Here is a 19,128-nt window from a genome sequence, read left to right on the forward strand (position 1 = left end):
ATGGAAAACAAAAATAAACAAGCATTGGCAAATCCAGTAGGTCTGAAATTGGTTTTGTCGATGCGTGACTTGTTTAGGCATATTTTTTGTAAAACCTTATTGGTGTGGGAGCTGCTGGGCCCTCACCATTCTAACAAGCATTGGCAAAAGCAAAAATTTATTTTGGTCTCAAAAAGCACACTTTGCCACAGCAGTTCCGGGCACTGAACAAAACTGTTTTGTGTGCCAATATGTTCCTTTTAAAAGAGCAGAATACTGTCACTCACAGTGAAGCCAGCTGATAGACCGAGAGAGAGAGACAGAGATTGAGAAAGAGAGAGAGAGAGAATTTTATTGAAAACACAAAAGGACATGCTTAACGCCAGGCCTAATTAGAGGCCCAATTATTAAAGAAAGTCCCAAAAGTGCATCCATGGTATATATCATTTTATTAAGTGCATATATACAGTTTCCATGAATTCACAAGAATTAACAGAAGTAGGCCAATAAATAGTATTCCTAGAAAATATTTGTGAACTGCATTTTAGCATGAGCAAATGTGCATGTGTAGATTTGCTCATGTGAAAATCCGAATGTTTCAAGTTCACTTTTCCTCCACCCACTTTTCTTTCAACCCTGTAAGAGGTTTTACGTCTGCCACTGTCAGGAGTAAATTTCCAACCTTTTTCAGTATGGCCAAAGATTAGAAAAGAGTTGGTGAAAACCCTTAAAACATGCAAGCTAGCAGGTTTGCACTGACTCAAAAGGGAATTCCAACCCTTGAACTATTGCTTACCACTACCTTCAGCCCCAGTATGTAGACCTGAAGAAATGTAGCAACATAAGGGAATTGCTAGTATTCAAACCCTACTATGGTACGAACCCTGGCATAATTAGAGATGCTATATCAGAGCTCTTATATAAAGAGATTGCTGCCGTAATTTGTCACCACATTACATGGCACAAAAGGGACAAGTGGATTTATGAAGCAACCTGCCCTATGGACAAGTAGATATTTTATTAAATTCCACACCCCTGAATACCATGACATGCAACATTGTGGAGTACCCTTTGGGTAGAAATGCCAACTCCATCAATTGTTTTGCGAGAGAGAGAAAGAGAGGAAGTAAAGTGAAGTAAAGTCTAAAACCGTCAAAGTTGATCATCTTGTGCCAGGATCAATAAGGCAGGGAATGAGCCTACCATTAATATTTATTTTGTTGTGCTGCTTAGCCTTTTGATCTACTTTGATTAAGGTGTGCATTGAGCAGTGTGCTCTCTTGGGCTGTCCTAGTAGGTACAGCATCCATGTGGGAAACGACAAGGTAGAGGAAATTGTAAACTGGGCTAACTGTGTGTTCATGTGACACTTGTGGGCGGGTTAGGCAGTCCCTTTTCCAGTGACCTAATTGTCGACAGCTGAAACAGGAAGATTTCTCTGGTGAAGTGAACTGACTCTCCCTTGAACCCCTCAGTACCATCTTTCCATCCCCTGATTCTCTTTCCCGCTGCCCGCAGCTATGATTGAATCTTGGGAAATATTGATTTAGTTTCTGGTAGTTATTTGTTTCTCTCATGAACACCAAACAAAGATTTGATACTGCAACTAATTGGCAACCTACACAAATGTTATGCAACTGTTCCAGTATTTTAATGAGTAGTCCCTTAGCCTTTATAGAAGTCTATGAATTCCGGAGTGTCAGTCAGATATGTCTTTTAGTTGGTCTAGGTAGTCAACAGGGTGATTCTCCTTTATTTTTTACATTTGATTATTTTCATAATTGTTTTTAAATCTCTGTTATTGCATTGAGCATGCCCCTAACTGCATGTAAAGCACTGCCATTTATAGGAGGCAGTTGCAGCCAATTGGCTTTTGATGTCAGTTGGTCCTTAACCCCTGTGGACATTATTACCCTCAGTATCTGGCTGGTTAATATCAGCCTAATTGGGATTTTAACAATTGAAAATGGTCTAGATGTCTTCATTAACATTTTTGGGATATTTTGTAATCTTGGGAAATTGTTTGGTTATATTTAGGAAGTCCGAGATTGATAATGGAACTAAGAGTGACCTTCCTTCCACTGCTCTGTACCCGCATACTGGCCTAGGCTTAACAGAGTTGGATCTTCATCTTAGGGATTCTCATTGTTCTCCTCCTTGCTTGTACTCGTAAAAGTTTCTTCTAAGAGCCCTCTATCTCCATACTCGACTTTAGCCCTTTCAGCTGTGGCCTGAGACTGTCACGAGTGGCAGTAATCCATGGTTCTTGTCCATTCTGATCTCCAGTTTCACGACCAAGAGTTAAGGACCGCACTCCTTTAGGAAGCGGCAAATGGAGTGTTATACACTCTGCTTCTGTTGTCCAAGCGATTCTGCTACCTTGCTTGTTCTGCTGTAGCCAGCTATACCTGCATCTGCTGCAGCAGGGGTGCCAACATGAGCCATCCTACCTGGCTGTGCTCCTGTTTGCGCGCCTACAAGCACATCATCTCTGTTTCTTCAGGTTGGTAAGTCTTGGAGATCCTAACTACTATCTTCACAGATCTCCTTAGGTACTCGTATGAAAAGGTATGGGGAAGTTGGGCATTTGGGGGTTGGCTCAGGTAATTTAGTTTTTCCTGGACATTAATAAAGCCCTTAAAGTAGGATTCCTTCCAGTTTTTCATCATGTCCTAATGCCTGTTTATGACTGCATCCATTATTTGGGTAACATTTTGATATTTGAGTTTTCTAATTTACATTTGAAGCAGACGATCCCTACCATGCCTACTGAAAAGGTATGGCACCTTTCCCCCTCCAGCTCCCATTTCCCAATCCTTTAAATACCTGCTTATCTTTTAACCATACTGGTAATATAGAAAGTGGACAGGAGTCCCCCTTCTCCGGAACAGTTATGTTATGTTGTTATGATATATTAATTGCATTTATTGAGCGCACGGCTACCCAAAGGTGTCCTGGCGCTGGCTAATATCTAGCTAAATGACAGAGTATGTATTAGCCTATGTGGCAAACAGCCAAGTTTTCAGCCCCTTCCTAAATGTCATCAGTTCTGTGGTGTTCCTGAGGTGAAAAGGAAGCTTGTTCCATGGCCGAGTAGCGCAAGTGACAAAGCTTCTACCACCCCAGCTAGCTTTTTTAGCTAGAGGTATAACCACGCCTTTAGCTTCAGCGGACCGAAGAGCTCTTTGGGGATGTACCATTGGAAGGGCCGTTGCACGTAGTCTGTTACCTTCAGTATCTGGCTGGTTAATATCAGCCTAATTGGGTATTTAACAATTGAAAATGGTCTAGATCTCTTCATTAACATTTTTGGGATATTTTGTAATCTTGGGCCTGTTCCGTGAAGGGCTTTGAAAACCGTACACAGGGATTTGAAATGAACCCATTGTTTCACTGGGAGCCAATGTAGCCTTTTTATTTCTTTTTTTTAAATGTATTTATTGAGCTTATACATAACAAATTATATGCACAGTGTCTCATTTTATTTCTTTTTTAACAGAAACAAATGTTGGTGTCCCAGTCAGCAGTCTGGTTGCTGCATTTTGTACTAGTTGAAACTTGTTTAGGTGTTTCCTTTGAATATTAAGGTAAAGACTATTACAATAGTCTACACGCAATAGGATTAGAGATGATATCACTATCCTTTGACTGTCCGCTGGTAGAAATGATTTCCTTTTCTTTATCATTCTGAGAAGATGGAAATTGGCAGAGGCCACCGCGTTTACCTGGTCCCCATAGGAAAGTTAATTGTTAACTATGACACCCACAATTTTTGTTTTCCTGGCTGGCTCCGGGAGAGTGCCTAGTTATCCGGCCACCAGTCTGAAGTCCAAAAGTTGGCACTGTTGCCAAAGATGAGGACCTCTGTTTTCCTGGAATTTAACTTCAAACAGTTGGTCATCATCCATGACTTGATCGCTTTCATGCAATCATGAAACCTTTTCCTTTTATCTGCGTACTGTCCAGGGCGTAGTGACACCACTATTTGCGTGTCATTAGCATATGATGTCAGCTGAAATCCAAAGGATCGGATCACTGCCGCTAAAGTTGCGACTTATACATTACAAAGGGTTGGACTAAGGGAGGAGCCCTGTGGTACTCCACATGGAAGGGAGAAAGGTTTTGAGCGGGCTTTATCTAAGCCCACTGTTTGAATTCTATCTGTTAGGAAGAAATTCAACAGGTTCCAAGCATTCCCTTGCACCCCACATGTAGATAGACAGTCCATCCGAACATCATCATGGACCGCGTCGAAGGCCGCAGAGAGGTCTAGCATAATTAGTGCAGCCTGGCCTCCTTGGTCCAAGGCTTCTCTTAGTGGTTCTGTAGCTTTTAACAGGGCCGACTCAGTGCTGTGACCTGCCCAAAATCCATATTGAGTGGGTTCTAGTATGTTATTAGCTTGAAGGAATGTGCTGAGTTGGGTGTTCATAGTTCTTTCTACCAATTTTGCTGGTAGGGGTAGACGAGAAATTAGTCTGTAATTATTTCGGTCCTTAGGATCTAGATTTGGCTTCTTTAGCACCGGGAGAATGGACGCTGTTTTCCATCTCTTAGGGAACTGCCCAGATTCAAACATAGCATTAAATATGGGGGTCAGAACTGTACCTATGACCTCAGGGACAAGTTTAATCACTGAGACTGGGCAGGAATCATAGGAGATCCCGATGTAATGGAGGCAAGGACATTTATCGTGTCCGACTTCTCCAGAGGTGAAAAGATGTCTGAAGTTGGTCGTGAATCGGTTGTAGTGCTTGCAAACATGGCTGATTCATCTGTGTCTTCTCTCTGGGGGAGGCTAAAAGTGGAAAAAATAGCTTCCACCTTTTGTAAAAAGAAGGTGGCGAGTTCCTCGCAAAGTTCTGGACTGCTTTGAATTGTTGGGTTGCAAGGGGTGGCCACTTTAGCTACTGTCCTAAAGAGTTCTTTCTAAGATGATTTCGCTTGTAAAATATTTGTAAAAAAGACCATTTTGGTGTTTTTTGTAATATGTAAGACTCTGCTTTTTAAACTCTTTATCTACATCATGATTATGATTTTTGAGCGTCTGGATCCCATTTTAATCTTCATTTCCATCAATCACAGCAAAGTAAATGGATTGGGTTGCCTACCAGCTAACAGCAGATCATATTATGGAAAGGAGGATGGACAGTACTACTCCAAGAAAAAGGGATTAGGTTGTCTGTCATGAAATGATAGTTCATGCCTTCAGAATGTGGTCAGAAGGTACTTATCTACACCTACTAACCCAGTATGTTCAACTGGTCTCCCATGCATTTGAAAAATCTCTGGTCACTGCTGAGTGGCGTTGCATAGCTTCCAAGCCAGCTGAACCAGCTTTCTGGGTCAGCAGCATTCACCCAATATGGTCCATTGTGGGGAGCACAGACATATACAATGTTGCTCCTGTGCCTCTTGCTCTTTCTTTGAATTTCACTCTTACTGTACTTTGTAAAACCCTGGCAGTGGTTCAACTAGTAGCTCATGAGCTACTGTAGCTCTCCAGCTACCTCTGAGTACCTCACCTGTGTGCAGCCCAGCTTATTGAATTAGAAAGCTTTTGCTTGGTTGAATCAATATACATATAAAAAAAATACTATCCTAATAATATTAGTAGTTCTCAGTGCGTTTCATTGAACATAAGTAGCTCTTAGTACACAAATTAATGGAGACCCAGACTAACCCCCCTTTCCTATCTGTCCTGTAGCCTGTCCTTCTGTTTGATGTCCTATACCCAGGCTTTTCAGATAGGTAGACCTATACATATTTGCACTAATAATAAGACAGACTGTAGGCTATATAGTTAAATGTAACTCAACTAAGTTTCAACAAGCCCACGTATGATGGTCGCACAGTAACATGTCACCTCAGATAACTTAGAGAAATAACCTGGCATTTGGAACCTGCACAGTACTAGATTTTCCTTTAGTGAAATTAATCATTGATCCCATTCTAAAATAAGTGCACTTTTCTACAATCCAAGTTGCTGAATATTGAGGCTCTGCAGACAATGCTACTCTAAGCTAAGCAGACCCAACCCACCTCGAGACAAAGGCAGTAAAAATTAAGAGCAGATAGACTCCTTCTGCCATTCTAGACCATGTTGCACACCACTCTGTTTAAATCTATGAAAAAACGTATGAGTGGTGACCACCAGCCCATTCAGAAATTGATGTAGTAGATGGGGTAACTTCTCTACCTTGCCTAAGGGCACCTGGCCTACCAGTGGAAGGTAAAATCCCCTCTAAAAAGTCATGGGCCTGCACCGGGCTTTTATTGGCGTATGTCTCCAGTAATTATATATGTGTTGTTGTGATGCAATCGGGCTTGAAAGTATTTGTATGCAGTGGGAGCATATAGCACTGAGTCTGATGATATTGCCTCAGACTTCCCAGCATCGGACACCCACAAAGGGAACAGACAGGACTTGATTCAAGACGTGTCCCAGTTTACTCAGAGCCTAGGTAGGAAGCCACTGTTCTATACCATTTCCATAATGGGGAGAGGTTTGTTGCAGGGTTCCTAATGTAAAGTCGGACATCATCTACATAATGTGAAAAGATGTGCTACCCACCTGCCAGACTTAACCTCAAGTAGGCCAGTGGCCCAAGTGAAAAGCAAGGATGACACCAGACAGCCCTCTTTAGTGCTTTACTTGGCTTGCCATTGTGGCGCGGTTGCTCTGCCAGAACGGATTCTCTTTTCTGGGTCCATGCACACAAGAAATATCCACCTTAGAAGCTCTGTACCAAAATGTATGGTCAGAAGTACTTAGTATAGGTACCCTGAAGTCAATGGGTTAAAAACCTTCTCCATAATGAGCAGGCCACAGAGGAGAGTGGATGGTCCAACGGCATATTGCCTTTAGATGAAACATATGTTTGAGGTGTGAAGAGGTGTTGCACATTGACACATGTAAGCTCTGTTCTGGGTGGGCTTACTCCGCCAAAGCCACCATCATCTTATTAGTTCCCTAATATCACATTATCTAAATTTAATGTAGATAAAGGATGCTAAAAGGTTTTCTTCAGTTTTCACAAAGTTGCGCATCACACAATTCTACTGGAAACCCATCTGAGCCAGGAGTCTTACCTTTGCCCATCATCTGGATCACTTTGCCCATATCCATTGCAGTGATCAGCATTGCAAGTCATTATTTCTGGTTAAGTATTAATTTGGGGAGACAATCCTCCTTCAAAAATCATTCATATAACTTTATTCCAGCTTCCAGGGCCATAAAAGTTCAAGTGCACGTAGTAACAATGGCATTGATTTCCACCTGGGTGTCATACATGGGGCAGTTCTCCCCTTTCAAAGCAATCGGTTCTAGTTCCAGTGCTTTATGCCCTTCTTCAGGTGTATGAACGGAAGTCATGGCACCGCAATCTTCCTCTGATTGTTGCGTGTTTAGGTCCAGCCTTTAGTTAACTGGTTTGTCCAAAAACACACTTTATTTCTAGTGTGCTCGCATCATGTTTGTTCTGTTTTGACTCTCTCTCAGAAATGCTTGCTTTACTACTGCCGTTTCACTCTACAGGTTCTTCGGCTCCCACATTAAATGCCTCCACTGCTCATCATCGAGCCTTCATTAATTTTAGAATATTCTTGGATCGGTCTACCAAAAGACCCCCTGAAGGTAGTGTACTACAGTGCTGGTGCCTGTGATAAGTTTACTTCAGTGCATTCCCCCAGAATGTAGTTGGAAGGAGCATTGATAAAGAGGTTCTATTTTAACTGAATTGTTATATATAATGCACCCCACTGCCCCTTTTCGGGTGCACTCTATAAATACAATAAACACATGCATATATAAATGGGGAGCCTCAAGCGGTTATAAACCAGAAGACATGTACCCAAATAAATGTTGTTTGCTCTTAGATCCTCCTTTACTATGGTAATCGGAAATTAGGTGTTTGGAGCTTATGAACTGACATGTTAAGAGTATTAACAGTCACGCAGGTGAGTCTCATACCACATGTCTTAAACCTCCCAGTGTATAAGCTAAACTGCGTGTCCTCTCTCATTGTCTACCAAGGTCAGAGGAAAGAAAGACCTTTTTAGTGTCGGGTGTGTTTCACAGAGCTTTTGGAGTCCATTTACTCCTTCAGTTGCTGGCTATGTCTCCTAATCTTTTTTAATAACAATAATTGCCCCCATTGTTTGTTGTTTTTGTTCGCTTATTATGTATAGTTGTGTTTTTCCTGCCTCAAAAGTTTGTAATCAACATTCCCATATTGGCGTTAGTGGTCTGTGTTAGGAATGCGTTGCAATGCAATGCATTCCTCAACGTCGGAGGTTTTCACTGTGTATAAGGGTTAGTGTAACATGCAGATAAAGAAAGACATCATCGTTTTGCATCTTTATACTTGTGAATTAACAAAGCAGGCCCTACATCAAACTCTGGCGAGCAGGAAGGAGTGGTAGCAACTGAAATGCAAAGAGTAAAACAAAAAAACTGGTGAGTCTCTGGGCTGCAATGGCTCACTGTTCCACTACACACAGGGACCAACCACATGGAAGCCAGGGCTGGGCCTGCTCAGAATAGCACAGTCCGGCCGAACCGCTAGGGTTCATCGGTGGGATGCAGTGGGAGTCCTCTGGCACAGCGAGCAATGCCTGGGATTAATACAAGCATTGGGTTCTGTCTGCATTGGAGAGGTGAACACAACAATACTCTGCAGCACTTGCCTAAGTAATTACTAGCGAATGAGATCAATTCAGGCATACCCCCATTACATTTTTAATCTCCTCATACATATAAATCGACATCTACTGGAGGCAAAGGAAGAGATTATAAAAGAGTCAATGCCGATGGAGAGATTACTGCACAACATAGTCACATCTTTCCATTTCACAGTCTGTAAGAAGAAACCAGGAGAAGGAAGAAATCCAAAGGAATGGTTCTTGCATTAAGGCTGAACATCAAATGTGCCAAGTTCTGTGTACTACTGATGAATACTGAATAGTTTTTTTTTATGTTGCAGTTGCATCACTGATTTTGATGCGGCAGTGAACAGCAAGATAGCTCAGATAAAGAGGAATCCACAATTTGGGATTTAGCAACACAACTGATGTTTTATTTCATAGTGTATGTGGAATGCAATGGATAATACAGAGTAAATAGCTTGGTGAAAATTGGGTTCTGCTTGAAGTTTTCAACAACCCACTGGATATGTTATCCTCAAGTCATCTTTATGGAGATCTTGCTCACCAAGAAAATAATAGTACCATGTATTCTCCGCATCAGACCCACCTTTGTTAGGAACAGCTTATTCCTGGTTCAGGGAAGATCATTTCCACCAGTTGCAGTTGTTTTAACCGTAGTTTGTTCCCTTATTTTTTTATTTTTATTGAACAGATAAACGAAGTAAACTGCAATGACATTAGGCTCAGTAAAGAAACACAGCAGCACCCATGGACAAAGACTGTGAAGGACAGCAACGTTGTAACATTGGACCATTACAGCTGTGTTCCACAGGTCGGTGGTAAAAGCAACAGCATAATTTTGACAAGACATCATCATCAGTCCCATCTAGGGGTTCACAGGTGCCTCCCCAATACTCGTTCTACTTACCCCATGAAAGCACGTTTCTCTGCTTCCACAGGTCCCCCACCCTTGACAGACCTACCAAATCCTATTTGCCAGACCATCTGTATGGCCAGGTTGCCTAACTTCGCTGTATCCCACAAAAGGCCACTGTATTAGTAGTAGGGCTAAGTGTAAGCACAGCCCCAGGACCCCATAAATGGACCTAAAATGGCCACCTGGCATCATGTTATCCCTGACCATCCTATATGCGGGTTCCCCTTCTGGGAAATAGACCCAGTGGTTTACAGCCGTTAGCTGTGAAGGTCGATAGTGTTTTTTTATGGCAGGCAGGACTATGCCACCCTGAAACCAACTCCGAGTAGGTTTTTGCAGGGCAATACATGGGGGACGCCATCCCAGAGAAGGTTGCGCAACTGACTATTGATGGGCTGGAAATAGGTCGCAGGAACCTGATATGGCGTGTTGTGGAGCACGTACAAGAATCAGGACAGGGCCATCATCTTGAAGAGGGCCTCCCTGCCCAAAAGAAACATAGGTAGGGCTCTCCATTGAAGTACATCCACTCTTAGCCTATACACGGACGACTTAAGTGTTAATGGTGTTGAAAACCCCAGGATCACGTGTTATAAAAATCCCCAAGTATCTAAGACCACCCGTAACTACTTGGGCCTCACAAGTAGTCGAAAACACCGCAATATCACCGCTAAGTACATATATTAGTGATTTGTGGCAATTGATAATATAGCCCAAGTGCCTCCCGTATATTGTGAACACTTGCATGATTCTTTCAAGGGAGCCCTGCCTCGTGCTCCGTCGCAGTGAAAACAGAGCAGACGTGCACCCATTCACCTCCACCTGGGCAACTGGATCAGAACACAATGGACAAATCCAGGTCAGGAAACAAGGGCCAACATTTCCAACACTTCATAAATAAAGGAACACTCTATTATGTTGAAAGCCATACGAGCATTAAGGGACAGTATGATGCATTCGCCTGGATCCAATCCGCACGGCCCAAGACACCATGCAATCGACGCAGATTAAGCGCTGTGCTCCATCCTGGCATAAAGCCGGACGGATCTGGATGGACCAGCGGGCTAATTACTTGAATCAAACGTGTGCCCAAAAGTTTATAAGTATTATAACTTCTGCGTTCAATAAAGAAATGGGACTGTGTGGGGCACATTCCTCAGATGGCTTGCCGTCCTTGTAGATCACTCCTATAGTAGCCGTTCTTTAATCTCTCGGCAGCACACTGGCTCTTGGCTTTCCAGGAACATGCACAGGAGGTGGGGTGCCAATTTTGGGGATGCAAGTTTGTATAACTCTATTGGGAGTCCGTTGGGCCCCACTGCTTTACCGGAATTGAGAGCGCCGATGGCGTCTGCCACCACCTCTTCCGTCAGATCTCTGTGCATCATTTCCCTATCTGATTGCAACAGGCCTGGTATTTGTATATCCGCTAGGAGCTCTCGAGATTCCTCAAGAGTGGCCGTGTCAGCTGAGACAGAGATGCGGGTATAGTAGTCTGTAAACACAGAGGCCACTCCGTCTATCTCGCACATGATCCCTGGCATCATTGAAGATTTCCAGAACCCATCGGGACTTCACCTCCCTCCTGTCCAACCAAGCACGGTGCTTCCCGGCCTGATCTCCCACTTTGTATAGGCGATGTTGATTAGCACTGAAGCAATTCTTCGGTCCCCTGCGACAAGCTGGGAGCCCATCCTTGTTATCTCACTCTCTTTTCCTCTTCTTATATCCTGCAATCAAGACTATACCCTGACCTCTTATCACCATTCTGTAAGCCTCCCACAGCGTCGGGGCCAAAGTCACGGAGCCCTCATTTTCCTCAAAGTAAGTTGCTGTAGTTTCACATAGACTTTCGCGGATACACAGAACTTTAAGGTACCATGGGTTTAGCACCAGCCGACAACTTCTGCCACCATCTGTCAGTCTATAGGGTGCACAGACTGGGGAGTGATCAGAGATACCCCTGGCCAGTTGTGAGATGTCTTTAAAACAGAGGAGTTGAAGGGCCAAAGTTAGTATGTAGTCAATGCGCGAAATACTCTCATGGGCCCGAGTAGAATGTGTATTGTCATGCTGTGTTCCCCATGAATTTCACTAAAGGCCTACATTGCGATGCCGACTGATGAGAAGGCCAGCACTCCGCCTCCTCATCATTAACGGCGTTAAAATCTCCTCCCAAGAGAAACCCATCCTCAAGGAGTGTGTGCAAAAGCATGCCAATATCTGAGAAGGCATTATCATGTAGTCATGGGGAATGTAAAGGTAAGCAATGTTAATTGTGGTGCTCTCCCATTGTCCTGTAACTGCTACAAGTCTTCAGAGGGGATCAGGCCATGTCTTCTGTATGGTAAGCTAGAGCGCTTTATACATGAGGATGCCCACACCTCCTAACCTCCTTGTGTTTCCCACATGAGCAACCATCTTATAACCCCCTCTGTCTAATGCGTAGCAGGTATTCCCTTGTAAGTGTGTTTCCTGGAGGAGGACTTTATCAGGGGAATGTCTCTTAAGATATTCTAGCACTACAATCATTTAATTTTGTCCCCCAGGCTGTTGACATTCCAAACAAGCATTTACAATGCAATAGGTCTCGCAGCATTAAAGTTTGAGTTATTGGCATTGTAAATGGTAATGCGTTGCAGAATTTTTTTTTTAAAAGGTAATTGTACAGTTGTGCTCGGAGCAAGAGGTAATACGTTATTTATTAGTTGTGAATATACTGTATTTACCTATGGACAAAGTTACTGTTTACTTGTTAAGTAAACCAGTGAACAGCAGTAGCTGTGAACGTATAAGAGTGTTATATAGTAGGAGCTGTTTTAGTGTAGGAGTGGTGACGTGGTCGGAGTGTTGACTAGTTATGAGCAGTGATAGGAGAGGAGTAGTGATGTATTAAGAGAGGCAACAGGAAAAGAGGTAGAAAGTAGGAGGATTGAATGTGTATGAGTGGTGAATAGGGCAGGAGTAGCATTTGTGTGGTAATTGCAAATATGTATGAGTGGTGAAAGGAGCAATGGTGGTTATCGTGCAGTAACAGTGCAGGAAAATTGATGGGGGAGGAGAGGTGATAGTGACAAGGTTAGAAAAGTGAGGATTTTGGAGAGGCGACACTGAAGATCAGTGATGATATTTGACCAAATTAAACAAGCAATCTTAGGGAATAGCATAACACAGCCCGACAACAACACCTCACGCCACATGCGTAGAATGACACCTTCCCGCCCTTGGGAGTTCCACACTCTGGGCAGACCCCATGGCTGCCTGTGTCTTATAATGAGCCCCTCGCCCTCCCTTGGAGACCGGGAGGACAACTCGGTAAGCGCGGTATCCTCGTCACGGCACTCCACTCCGGCTTCCAAGAAACAGGGTGGACATTCCTGATGTATCGGATGCTTAGCCTTGGTTTAATGCAGGGGGTTCGCCGTGCGCTTTCCTCCCGATGCACTTCGCTTTCGAGCAGTGCTTAGGATAGAAAAAGAGAAGTGAGATACGCGCACCATTGATTGGGGCATGTCCTTAAGGCAGGCATGTACATTTTCTTCAAGTGTAAAGTGCCCTCGAGCCCTTTGGCCTAGTTCTGCTGCTGGGTGCAGGGTGTAATTCGTATTTCATTTTATATGGTGTATTAATCGTGAACTTGGCCCAGGCCATTAAAACGTTTTACATGAGAAGCAGATGTTTTACTTTAAAGCATATTTTTTTTGTTTTTAGGGCATGGGGAGATTTTAGTGATTTGCTAGAACCACAGGATGTTCAGCGACGCTGGGCCATAAAAAAACTAAAAGAAAAGTGGGGCGTGGCTTGGCGACTGAGCAAAATGGCCGCAGCCTAGGGAAGCTCCTGACACCCCGAAAGCCTGACCCATAAATCCGGTACTGATCCTGAGTGCTGAAGCAGCCGTGTCGGTAGCATACCGGCAGTGCGGACTCCGCCGCGGAGATCTCGATCCGGTGCTAAGCGCGGCGCTTCCAGGACCGGGAACGAAGAGGGGCGGAGCTGAGGCCTGATACCCAGACCTGAGGCCGGGACACACAGTGGCGCATAGGGCCGCACGTCGGTGCACGTACGGAGGCCCGAAGATAGTGCGGCGGCTGGCTCTTGCCCCAGGCACCGGGGCTAATGAGCCCAAGGTCGCGAGAGTTCCCTCCACCCGACAGAGACTGTAAGTGGCGGGGCGCTGGGAGACACCCCTCCCCCCCCCTCCCACATTGGTGAAACTTGAAAATTTGGTGTCGGCGTCTGGTGTCAAGACGGAGGGTGAAGAAACGTGGTGGGACGCCCAGAACAGTGGAGCGCAGTTGGTGTGAGAGTGCCCCCCGAGTGTCAGGAAAGTGGCCAGACGAACAGAAAAGGCGTGGACGAGAACTGGTGGCGGACCATTGGCAGTGATATTGTGCCAGTTTCATTTCGAGAAGCAACGAGTCTTGGCAGTTCGGGTGGCGCAGACTGTCTGGAGGGGGGAAAAATGAGCTCCAGGGGGGCAAGACAGGTTCAAAATAACCGGATAGACAAATACACGCAGGCAAAAAACCATCAGGGAGAGCCACCAGCGGGATCCCCCCCCAAGGGTGACAAAAGTGACAAGGAGAATGGGGAACAAAAAGAAGTCACACTACAGGATGTAATGGCAACATTGCTGCAAATGCAAACATCAATTGGCTCCATCTCAACTGAGGTGTCTCTACTCAGGGCTGACCTCTCAAAAATGAGCAGTAGAGTAACGGAGGTGGAGGCCACAACAAAAACGCTAACAGCAGACATGGCCACGCAACAAAAGCAAATGGCGCACTTGGAAAAACTAAACCTACAGCTATCTGCGAAGTTGGATGATCAGGAGGGGCGCTCTCGGCGCAACAACATGCGCCTAGTAGGTGTGCCGGAGAGCATTCGTGGACACGAACTGGATCTCTATGTGGAGGAATTGATTCAAACTAAGTTGTGCCCTCGCGGTCTATCTAAATTCTTTTCGGTCGAGAGGGCGCACAGAGTCCCGGGTGGGAGGCCCAAACAGCGGGCACCCCCGAGACCAATTTTGGCAAGAATGTTCAACTTTCGGGATAGGGATGCGATCCTTCAGGCGGCCCGTGTGGGCCCCCCTATCCAGATAGAGAACAGCACGGTATCGCTCTACCCGGACTATACGGCGGCAGTCGCAGCTCAACGACGCAGTTTTACGGAGGTAAAGAAGGAACTCCGAAAAAGGGAACTAAAATATGCAATGCTCTTCCCGGCAAAACTGAGGGTAGAATCGGATGGAAAGGCCTGGTTTTTTGATTCGCCTGGAGAAGCTGCGGACTGACTGGAGGGCTGTAGACCAGTAAACAAACATCGGGAGCAGAGGGAACGGCGGCACAGGCCCTTCCGGCAAGATGAAGACGGAGAGCGGGAGGAAGGGCCGCAGGACCTCAACGAGAGACAAGGAGTAGGTGATAGCGAGGAGTAACGGCGAAGGCCCGAGTTGACTCTAGAAACTGGTTAAGGAACAACCGGAATCAGGATGAACGCAGCTCCACGCACAGTGTAACCTGAAACTGAGAACTAGGTAGCTGGGTCGCCGGGCCCACGCTGCAGCATGTGTAGAAAATCGTTGCCTTGTTGTTGCATGGGGGGTCACGGCGAGACTGGAACACTTAGCCTTGGACTCAGAAGAGTTTCGGTTTCAGACTTCAGATAGGTATTGTACAGGTTGGGTGGGAGGGGGAGACGGGTTTCTTACCCCCAAGTTACAGAAGTTTACTAGTTTGGGAATGAAGCACTCTGCTCTGTTGGGGAGGCGGGTAGTTTTGAATCCTCTCGGCAGGGAGGCAGGGAGGAGGGTTGGGATGAGGGGGGAGTTCAAGGGGAGAGAAGTTAACTGGGACGTGTCCCCAAAGTTCAGGGCCAATTTGGTTGTTAGGCAGAAATTGATGCATGGCGGATCAGATCTGAATACAAGGATCCATAGATATACTTTGTTTGTACTCTCACATGGCAGGCACACACCAGCACACTAATACTATGAACACAGGGACCCAGGAGGCAAAAAAGCAGGCGCCACAACTAACTGTGCTCTCTTGGAATGTGAACGGGCTGGGGGACAAAATAAAACGGGGCCTAGTGCTACAATACATTAGGAGGAAGAACCCGGCAATAGCGATGCTTCAAGAGACACACTTGCAAGGCATAGCGGTAAAGGCACTAAATAGATGGGAGTTCCATATGGCGGCATATGCTGAATTCTCCTCGGGATCTAGTGGGGTTGGTGTACTGATTAACAAACGCTCACCCATAGTAGTGTCCAAGACGTATACGGACGATCAGGGTAGGTTTGCGGCTGTATTGAGTCAGTGGGATGGTAGGACATACAATATGGTCTCAGTATATGTTCCAACAATGTTGCACCAAGGTACATTTGCGGATCTAGGGAAATTTCTTCTAGACCTTTCTGAGGGGGAGCTGATTATTGGCGGGGATTTTAATGCTGTCATGGACCCGAACCTAGATAGAACACCGGTACGAGTGGCAGGGCACGAGTCACAAAGATTGAGAAACTTTGTAGAAGCATTGGGCCTGGTGGATATGGGGAGAACTAGACACCTGGTAGATCAGCAATTCACGTTTCACTCGGGGGCACATAACAGTCTCTCTCGAGAATTGATTATTTTTTTGCCTTGGCGACTGGGGTGCTGGGCATGACAGACATCCAACACCTCCCAAGAGGTATATCAGACCACTCCCCGGTTAGTATCACATACACATCGCCCGTCATGCAACACCGACGGCTGTATCCCATCAGACCGGGCTACTTACAGGACAAAAAGATACAAAAATCGTTACTACAGACAACGACACACTATTTTGAGGAGAATGAACACTCGGTCTCTTCACCATCGATACTGTGGGAGACATATAAGACGGTCCTGCGGGGACAGGCCATATCAGTGATAACGGGGAAAAAGAGAGAGCAGCAGACACACATGGGAGACCTTGAGGAGGCATTAGAAAGAGCCGAGAGGGCGCATGCAGCAGAAATAATAGAAGACACGACACACGCTTTAAAACTTGCACAGCCGGAATATAGTACTTATACACGAGAAGAGGGTACCGACAGACTTAAAAAAAAACATACTATTTATGGGCAAGGGGATAAGGCGGGAAAGCTGCTGGCCTGGCTAGGTAGGAAGGAGCGGGCGGCTAGCTGGATTGCACAAATACGTACGCAGGAGGGCACACTAGTGCAGGCCCCGCAGCAGATTGCAGATGAGCTAGCCCGCCATTACGAGTCAGTGTACACACCAGTGGCTACAGTGACAGTGGAAGAGAATCAGGCTTTCATACAGGATATACGGACTCCCAAGTTAGGGAAGTATGCTATCCTGGCGCTAGAGGAAGATATAACTCAGGAAGAGATAGCATAAGTAATACGAGCACTGCATACGGGAAAGGCACTGGGGCCAAATGGCATCCCCATTGAGTTCTATAAAATGGGGGGCGCGCAGCTGGCGCAGCGCCTATTAGATATGTATGAGGATAGCTTAGTAAATGGGGCTCTCCCGAGGGACCAACGAACGGCCACAATTGTGGCAATTCATAAACCGGGTAAGCCAGCGCAAAAGTGTGCATCATATAGGCCAATTTCACTACTAAATGCGGAAGCAAAGATATTAGCGAAGGCACTAGCGGCTAGACTTCAGCCATATTTGGCAGATATCATACACCGGGACCAATCGGGCTTCATGCCCCACCGTAACATGGCGCTTAACCTGCGGCGGCTGTTCGTCGTGTTGGAACGAAGAGAGACACTAGACAAAGATGCAGTCATCCTTTCACTAGATGCACGTATTGCGTTTGATTTGGTAGAGTGGCCCTTCCTTTTTGCAGTCCTTCAGCATATGGGCTTTGGACCTAAGTTCTGTAGGTGGGTGGGGTTATTATATGAGCAACCGTTGGCAAGGGTGGTATTGAATTGCTGTCTCTCTAGAGAATTTGGCCTGGGCAGAGGGACACGACAGGGATGCCCGCTGTCTCCCCTGCTGTTTGCTATGTTTGTGGAACCACTGGCGACATGGGTGAGGCAGGATACAGAGATACAGGGCATACGATGGGCTATGGGATGGGAAGATAAAATCTCCCTTTATGCAGATGACATCTTGCTCTACTTCACATCCCTAGGGCGATCTATTGCTCGGCTATTAGACATATGTGCTAGGTATGGGACAGCATCTGGCTACACGATAAATTGGGATAAGTCGCTGCTCTATGTATTCCAGGGGCCGATTCCTCGACTGCCTGAGAGATGTGCGCTACAGATAGCTACAGATGGTTTTAAATACTTAAGGATTTACATCACCTCGGACCGAAAAAACTTCATAGACCAGAACTTGCTACAGCCGTTACGGAGATTTCAAAAAGATGTACAGCACTGGTGCACGCTGCCCCTTACACTTCTAGGCCGAGCGGTATTATTTAAGATGGTGGCAATGCCGAGATTTCTTTACGCACTACATAACACCCCATTCTTGGTTCAATCTCATTACCTCAGAGCGATAGAGGCGGAAATCTCCACGTTGCTGTGGGAGGGGAAGACACCACGCATTGCCCTGAAGAAACTATGTAGAGGATGGTATGATGGTGGTATAGCCTTACCTGACATTAGGACCTATTACTGGGCCGCACAGCTTACTCCGATCAACCAATGGCTGCATGTCCCCCAAGATGAGCCAGCGTTTAGACTAGACAGGCTCATTTTGGAAAAAGATGGCATCATGGATGCGCTTTATAACAAAAGACGCCAGCCCTTGGCCAGTGAACCAACGCAACACATGATTAATATCTGGTTCACGGCACAACGAGCATTGGGCTGGGAAGGGGTGATTACACTGGCGACACCGTTGTGGGTACCACGGAAGTTAGGTAGGCTTGGCAACTCTAAAGGCTTTAGGAACTGGGATAATATAGGGATTTCGTCAGTTGGAGATTTGTGGAAGAAAGGCACAGTGGTACCCTTTACGGAGCTCTTCCGCTACCTACAGATTAGGCATGCGTTAACATCAGTTCTTCCAGCTGGTGAGACCCCTGAGGAGTCATCGCCGTTAGAAGATAGGCACCTGACAGATCACCTGCAGAAAAAGGCGATATCACTGACGTATAAGAAGATTATTAACAATAGGCCTGCCCCACGAGAACAGTAAAGGCGGCATGGGAGAAAGACGTTGGAGACATTGATGAGGCAGATTGGCGTGACGCACTCGCCTCCCCACGAGGGGCTGCGATTCCAGCCAGGCTGCGTCTGGTACAACTTAAAATACTGCATCGCACATACTACACAAGGGTGCTATTACATAAGATAGGGAGATCAGACACTCCACAGTGCTTGAGAGGGTGTGGGGAGCCAGGGACGTTCTTTCACACCATATGGGCATGCCCAGTGATAGGGAGATACTGGGTGGCAGTGATGAGGACACTTTCCCAAGTAACAGAGGTCATGGTATTGCCAGAACTAAAGTATTGTCTGCTAAACATCTGGGAACCAACAGATTTAAATGTGACGATGCTGAGGTGGGTCACTATGGGAGTGGTAGTAGCTA

The 19,128-nt window shown here is 45.7% G+C and overlaps 1 protein-coding gene across 3 annotated transcripts in view; it reads left to right on the plus strand.

Moving 5' to 3' along the window:
* Window positions 1–19,128, plus strand: part of ATG10 (autophagy related 10) — a 643,404-nt gene that overhangs the window by 155,221 nt on the left and 469,055 nt on the right. The window lies entirely within an intron of this gene.

Source organism: Lissotriton vulgaris, chromosome 3_1 (assembly GCF_964263255.1).
Source record: "Lissotriton vulgaris chromosome 3_1, aLisVul1.2, whole genome shotgun sequence".
NCBI classification, from domain to species: domain Eukaryota; kingdom Metazoa; phylum Chordata; class Amphibia; order Caudata; family Salamandridae; genus Lissotriton; species Lissotriton vulgaris.